Raw genomic sequence first — 8,201 nt, 5'->3', positions numbered from 1 at the left:
CAATTCAACAGCAGTTTTGGGGTTGTTTGCTTTCCTGTTCTGTAGAAAATTTTTCAAAATGAAAAACTAGTATACTTGATTGCAAAATCGCCAGATCAACATGCTTTCACTCGTTTTGATTTTTATCTTCAACATTTTTTGGTTGTTGAATAAGGCCAATAAAGCTGATGTGTAAATAGGTATTCTGAATGCTTAAACAAATATTCAGTTGCTATAGTAGCCAGTTTCACTACTGTATCTGTTCAGTTTGGCCAACAATAATAAAGTCATGCTTCTAATTATAAACTTGATGCAACAGCAAAAGCAGCTCTACCAGATTAGCATTCTGATGGGAGCACGGGAGCAGTTATCTGCTTTCTGTGGGCACACCTGAACGAATACTTCTCATACTATTAGAAAATATTATGTGTTGTTGATGTCATCACACAGGTTTGAACATGAGGTAAAGTCTGATGAAACTAAGGTAAGAATCACTTTGCAGTACATGCTAGAGGTGGGAGGGGAAGGTTTATGACAACAGGAGTGATTCAGCAACATGCTCTAGCCAAGAAGAAAGTAGAAGGAAATGTAGAAGATTTTTCTCTTGAGATTATTTTTGCATTTTTTCTGGCTTTGAATTAATATGACCAAACCTGCTACAATATAAGGTGTCATTAATAATATTTGTCAGCTTGTTTTCTACTTCCGGTACAGGTAAGTTCTCATCATTTGGTGTGGGAAAGGCATGTGCCTTGAGGACTTCAGTTTCCAGGCTAAAGCAGGAAATGCCTGTGCTTTCATGTGTCCCATGAAGCTGTAATTTACAGATGATCCTGGGTTTCATAGACATGAGCTATGGGATGGAACTTGAAAAGATGGTCTGAAGAGTGCAGTCATCATATAACCCTAAATAGGTCAATAGCAAGTTTTAAATCCAGAAATTCTGAAGCCTACTTCGATTAGAGGCATATTTCTAAAAGTATTTAGAAACTTAAATTTATTCAGGCTTATAGAAGCATTTGACAGCTGCCAGTGCAATTCATGCTGGAACATCTTGAAGGTCTATTGCATGCCAACAAAAATCATGAGCCTCATCAAGGCTTTATATCAAGGTTCTGCTTGAAGAGTTAAGGTAAATGGAACTTGCACAAATGGGTTAATCAAACTTGCCTGTCAAACACAGGCTCATTCACTCAAGATGTCTTTTGTCAGACATTGACTCATTACAAAAAAAAAGGTAAAAGGGTATGGATCAGGCATGGCAAACCAGAAGAGCCCTGTACCAGAATATTAAATCGGTGTTGACAGCTCAACTCTTTTAAATACAAGTGCAGGCAAAAACCTTAAAGACTGTCCCTCTCCACAAAAATAGACAAAGATTGCGATCAGCCAGGGGAAAAAGTCCTCCAAAAATGGATTTACTGAGAAATTCAGCTGCTCCCACTGCAAGCAGGACATGCAAGAGGTGAGTCCACTCTAATGCGCAGGAGGATGCCAACCAAGGCTGGCCATCAGGAGAAAAGAATGTCATCAAGTACCAAAGCAGCACCTGGCCTTCAGCAGCTTAAACAAATTTTCATCACTAATAATCTAGAAGGTATGTGCCCCATGTTGGCCCTGCCTACACCCCTACAAGGGCAGGCATGCTCCATAGTGTATTGTGTACCTCCTCTCTCCAGGCCCGGGGAGCTGCTGGAGGGCATCACACTTCCCTTTCTGGTTGCAGTTCTGGGTGTCCTTCCAGTGGGAACCCAGGCGTGCACAGATGTCTTGTCTCCCCCTGTGCAGTCAGGATATGGCCATGGAGCTTCCGTGGGGACCAGCTTCGAGGTGGTGGGGCAGAGTACGTGGTCAGGGATCTGCAATGGAGCAGAGTACACAGTAGTTTACAGAATAGATACTGCCTACATGTCCCCCATTCTACAAATGTTGGAAACACACTGAAGGCAGAACCAGGTCACTAAATAACCTTGAAAGAAAATGCCTCAGGAAAGATCTGGCGATTAAACAGATTAACTGTATAATGAACATCAAGACTCAAAGGAAATATCAACAACTGATCTCCAAAGTTATCCAGAAAAGAAAAAGGAAAGAAGTGTATTATAACTCCATTGCAGATGAAGCTGCAGCAGCTGCTAGAAAAGTAACTGACTGGAAAAATAAAGCCTTTACTAGACAGTACATTGGTAAAACATATGCAATTCCTCTTAATCTAATCAACTAGCCAAAAAGTAAGATTTTGTAGTTACTCCAGCTAACAGGAGAACCTGATGATTGAATCAGGCATTTTCTTATCCTGATTGCTCTGCAATTTAGTTTATTTATAAGAACAAAGTCTTTTTTCCTTGGCTGCAAGAAGGATGTTTCCAGTCACTGTAGAAAATCTTCCTCTTCTCAGTACCAACTGTCCTCTTGGCCAGGACATGCAAAGGCTCTTGCTGGCTACCCCCCATCACTTGGCACTGCCTGCTGAGGCCTTGCTGCCTTTTCGGACTCCTCCTGTGAGCTGCCTCGCACTGCTCAGCTCTGGTTCTGCCCATCATGCACACATGCACACAGGGACACCTACCTACCTAGTCCCATACTCAGGCAACTGCCTGCTCCCGACTAGTTTGAAATTCCTGGTCTGTCTTTGCCTTTCTTGTGTGAATCAGTGATCAGGATTTGGAGCGCAGTATTTACCTACAGACTTTCGGAGAACAGTTTAATGACTCCTCCTAATCACTTTAGATAAAGTGTTGATGCCCAACAGCTTCAAGAAGGTTTAATGTAGCTTGCTGTAGCAGACACATATGACCTTGTCTGAGATATAAGGATATCTGATAGTGCAGAAATTCACTGCTGTTCAGCTATCTAAACATGCAGATAGGTACCAAGTGGGATTTACAAAAATGCTGGCACCTACATTATTGTATAAAGTTGCCTTTAGGGCCTGATTCAAAGCCATTGTAGTCATGGAGAAATTACCATTGACTTCATTAGGATTCAGTTTAGATTAATGTTGCACACTTTGCTGTCTTTTGCTGTCTCTGGTCCTGTGACTTGAATTGTTCCCTCATGGTGTTGCAAAAAAATGATGGAAATGTTAGAAGTAATTAATGGGAAATCAAATACTGGTCCTCCTGGTTTAATCAGTGTCTGTTCAATATGAAAGGAAAAAAAGAATAATTTTAAATATTAACAGAATATCTACATTCACATTTTTAGAAGCTCATTATATCTTCAAAAATTTTATCTAATCCAAAAGTGAAGCATTTCAACTTTTTTTTCAAGAAGAATAAACTTGTATGCTACTTACTTGCAGAAATGATGAGTTCTCACTATTTGGAAGGGGCTCACTGAAAAACCACCCCATGTTCTTGCAGTAAACATCACGTCCATGGAAATCAAGTGCAAGAATTTGACTTCTACATCATTGTAGAGTATATAAAATCTGCCTTCAATAAATCCTTTCTAAGATATAAAAATGTCTAATGACAAGCATTTCATGTTAAAAACTCCTTCTCCAGACGTATCCAGACACCAAGCCAAAAATATTAATTAAAATACACACAGTATCAAGCTACCTGCAGAATATATACGAGGACAATTGTTTTAGAGTATGTGATTGGATGCTTTCATAATCAGGAAATGAAAGATGGATAAAAGGGAAGTCTTAGACTTCTGATGGAATCAAAACCTAAGAAACAGGAACCAGTTATATTACAGTTTTATATCATTGGCAAGAAGAGAAGGAAGATAAACTGAAAACATAAATACAGTGGCATACAATTAGTCTGCAGTGTTAAAGATAAAATTTTGAATTTAAGAAAGCTTAAACCTGTGACTGATAAAGAAGAAAGCTTCATGCAGAACTGCTCTGCATCAATCCTAGTATTAGTCCCAAGCTCTTTGTTAAGAGCTCTTACCCACAAGCTAACCAGCCTGGCTGAAGAGCAATTTCCAACATCATCTCTACTTGTGGATGACAAAGAGAGGAACCAGACACAGTAAGGCTGATCTTAGGAATGGAAAACTGCTGTTTGTGGGTATATCCCAGAACGGTGCAGAGAAGGCAGAGACTGACAATAAGTGGGGGAAGGATCCACTGGAAGAAAGTATGGCTGTCATGGATAGATTTGTTCTCTTTGGTCTACCTTCCCAGTCTTAAATATATGAACACTGAGGATTTTCTGTAACTGTTTTGATCTTCTGGATGCATGGTATCACTAGCCAGTCACTCTCAGCTGCATGTATGCAGTTGTGCCAGGCAGCCAGCCAAGTGCCCAGAAGTCCCAGGCAAGTTTACACCACATGCATGCACCATGCATGTCACCAGTGTGCAACAGCTCCATCATTGCCAGGAAGCATCAGATCTTCTGCAAAATCACTCAATAGCCAATCAGCCCACGAACAGTAAGCCTGACCCACCACAAAAGTGTTAGACTGACTGCGTGCGTGCTGCATGTGTTTGGGAAATCCACCACAGGGCACTGCATGGCTGCCAGCAACAGGGTGAAGATTTACACTATAGGTGTTTGCTAACTGTGGGCTGTGAGTAAGCTTAGCAGTTAACCTTAGCTGCCTATGGTTTACAGCTAATGCAGGTAGGATTTGTCTGTTACAGTGCAGGCGATGTCTACATCTGACCTTTTCACTACTTCCTTTGCAATGGGTGGAGAGAAGAAGGCACTTCTAAAGTGCAAGTCATCCCTTTCTCAAGTAGGTGCCAGAAAAAGGTAGGATGACTGTGGTGGCTATGCCACATAAAACTACGGTGACTACACCACATACAACTACATCAAGTGAGATGAATCCCAAATCTCCCTGAGCATGCTCAGGCTGGCTTTGCAGTGTGAGCTCACTCCCTAACCTGAGCTTAGCTAGTTCAGAATGAGGAAATGTGTGGAGAGGCGTCATGCTGACTCAGCACTGAAAACATGAATTGGACCAGTCCCAAAAGCTGTTCATAAACTGATGAGGTCTACCAAACACTGCCGAAAAATGAAAATAAATAAACGAAAAATCATGTTTTCCTGGTAATCTATCAGATTACAGCCAGTAACAGACTTCTGAATGACATCAAGTATAAAAATTAGATCAAATCCATGAAATTTTCTTCACTGATAATACGTATAATAAATATACATAATAAACATTGGTTTATTAAATGTCAGACTTGCAATAGGGTCTCTTTCCCCACACACTCCAGACATAAAGACACATATTTTTTAAATGTTAACTTTGTAATATGGGAACTGGACACATATTCAAGGTATACAGCTGTTCTTATTAAAACGTCAGTATACAAACGTACAGAAAACATGTATGAACAATATACAAAAAATATGAACAAAAATATGAATATAAATGGTCATATTAGCAAATGAGAAAAAAACTGAAGCCCAGAATGGAAAACAAAGTGCCCATTGCACTGGGTGAAACACAGCAGCAAAATAGGCACCTATCTGAAAATGGCAGAATAAAACTTCAACAAAACAGGAATTTACTACATTTCTGCTTTTTTTTTTTTTAATAGCAGTCTATAGGATTGAGAGTGGTCAATTAAAAATGCTTTAGCAACCTGATTTTTAGAAAAAAGGTGAGCACCTTGAGTCTGAAAATTAGGACTCTTTCAAGATCCTTTAAATCTGGTACTTATATAATAAGTTCCTGAAATTTATTGATATTTTTGAAAAATTAAATCATTCTGTTCTGGCTGCTCTCTAAAGAGCATATAACCCATCATATTGCAAGGTGTCACCTGTGAGCCCTACTTTTTCTGGACTCTGCCAGAAAAGACCCTCAGCCCAGTGGCTCTTCAGCCAGAGCCACCCTTGGATGCCCCAACAGCCATGAGCACAGCAGCCTCTGTGCTGGGAGGAGAAACTCCCTCCCAGGCTGGGGCACATCCAGCAGGCTCTGTGGGGCCGTGGCAAAGCGGCTCACACAGGGCCCCTTTTGCACCCTTTGCTGTCAGCACAAATATTGCCTTTCTGATGCTCCGACGCACTGTGCCAAGCTGTTGGTAGCAGCCTTGCCCGGCTCCCAGGCCCTTTCCTCCAGGCACAGCTGGACTTGTGTCTCCCCAGTTCCCTCCAGAAGAAATCGAGCTCAGTGATTACCTGGTCAGTCACCGCTGCCTCTCAGGTGTCATATGCAGTGCATGTGTCGTAGAGAGCATTTTGTGTGGCCCTGGATGTACAGCCAAGCACTTTGGCCAACAGGAGCGGTAGGTGTACCAGGCATCCCAGTACAATCAGTGTCTTGTAATTTCTGTCACAACAGTGCTAATAACTGTAAAGACTGAAGCACCAACTAATACAGCAGAGACATTTGTCCATAACACAAGCATGCGTACCTGTCAAAATAACAGTGTCGTCTTTAATCAACAGGATTCATGCAGATGACATTGTTGCCAGTTACAAGATGGGAATTTAGGTTTTCTGGATGCATCCAATGAAGTTGCTGTTTTTTCAAGTGTAGCGAAAGCAATTCCCTTTTAATTAAAGGATTTTATATTCTGTATAATATCACACAGGAATGTTGACTTGTCTAAGACTCACAGTTCTTTACAACTCAAATCTAGGTACAGCAGGCTGCTGACTCCATTAGCTAATTCAACAGAAACCTTAGCAATTTTGTTCTGTCTCAGAATCACAGTTTGTAAGGACTGTGTGTAATTGTAAAGTATATTAGCTAGCTTTAAATAGTTCTGACTTAAACCAAGAATCTTCATGGATTTAAAGTAATTAAGTTTTTCCCAGCTGAGAGTATGTACTTTGTTATTATTCAGATACAGTTAAGCTCCTTGGCAGATATTCAAATGCCATCAGAGAGATTTATCAAACACCATTAAAAGAAAAATCAAGACGTGTCAGATTTTTAAGGTACTTAAACAATCCAATATAATGCATGTCTCTATTTCCTGATTATAGAACAAGCTATTCTAATTTTTGAAGGGGTGAACTTCTTAGTTCAGATATTATCAATAGAGAAAACTTAAATTTAAAACTTTTAATTTAGGAATGTTTTCAACAAATAGGAGGTTCTGCTCCAAACCTGCCACCAAAAGTAATGTTTGTTATAGCTGAGGTCTAATACCTCAAGGTTACGTAATTCTTTAAATGCAAATAAGTGGTGAAACCCAATTTGTTAAAAGAGAGAGCTAAATATTTCAGATTAGGAGAAAAGATTAATTCAGTGCCATTGAAAGCTTCACCAAGGGCATTTGAAGACAAATTCAAACAAACTATGCCCTTAAGATCTTTAAACTGACTTGCATTAATGAAGAAAATATTTTTAGACTCAAATCCAAGACTTTTCTACATGATTTACAGTGCTGATTATCTAAATAGTATATTTGCTCTTTTTCATAATCAGAATATGCTGCATATGACTTGGGTTTTCACTATTAGCTGTAAGAGTAATCTGTCAAGTTGTCTTTTTTTTTCTCAAACAAGAAATATATTGATTTCCTTTGTTTGTGGGACTATTTTACTTTCTTTCAGCGATAAGTCTGTGTGGTTCTTAAATTCCTGGAAGACAGACATAACAGCTTTTTTAATAAAGTTTGGACTAAAATTGAGAATATTTAGCTTTTTAATGATAAAAAGAGGTTTAAATGCACTTTGTCTAGTTCTTTGAAGACATACTCTTTAATATCTAATTGCTCCAATGATATTAGAACTGAAAAGTGTTGAGGAAGTTTTAGATACCAGGAGTAGACTTGCTTCTGGTAATTGAAAGATAAATCCAGCCCCTCCAGAGCAGACAAACTCTGCAAGAGCTCTCCAGAGTCCGTCGCCTGTGTGAAGAAGTTGGACACCAAATGAAGCACCCACAGCTGTGGCTCGTTCTGAAACCAGACAAGTACTTCAGTAAGCACAGCGCTAGTCAGAGTTAAAGTCTTTAATTTGTTAAGATTTTGGAAAGCTATGTTTAAAGATGTATTTGAATGGGAGAGTTTCCAGAGCAAGCTTCACGTGGAAGAGGAGCATTGAGGCATCTGGGACAGCTCAAACTTGCATCAAGAACTATTAGATGAACAAGATGTTCCTTATGTTAGTATGACTTAGGTCAAGCTTCTGGAGAGATACGGGTAGGCAGGATGGCACCTAGGTCAGGTTATAGTGTGAGAGTGACAGCACAGTCAGGTTGGCAAGAGCAGAGAGAACCCCATATTCTATGGAAAATCATTTCCCACGAGAGTTAGCAAAATAATGGTTCTCGTCCCTACACAG

This window comes from Apteryx mantelli, chromosome 1 (genome assembly GCF_036417845.1).
Source record: "Apteryx mantelli isolate bAptMan1 chromosome 1, bAptMan1.hap1, whole genome shotgun sequence".
NCBI classification, from domain to species: Eukaryota; Metazoa; Chordata; class Aves; order Apterygiformes; family Apterygidae; genus Apteryx; species Apteryx mantelli.
The sequence above is the reverse complement of the archived record's forward strand: the minus strand, read 5'-3'. Positions refer to the sequence as shown.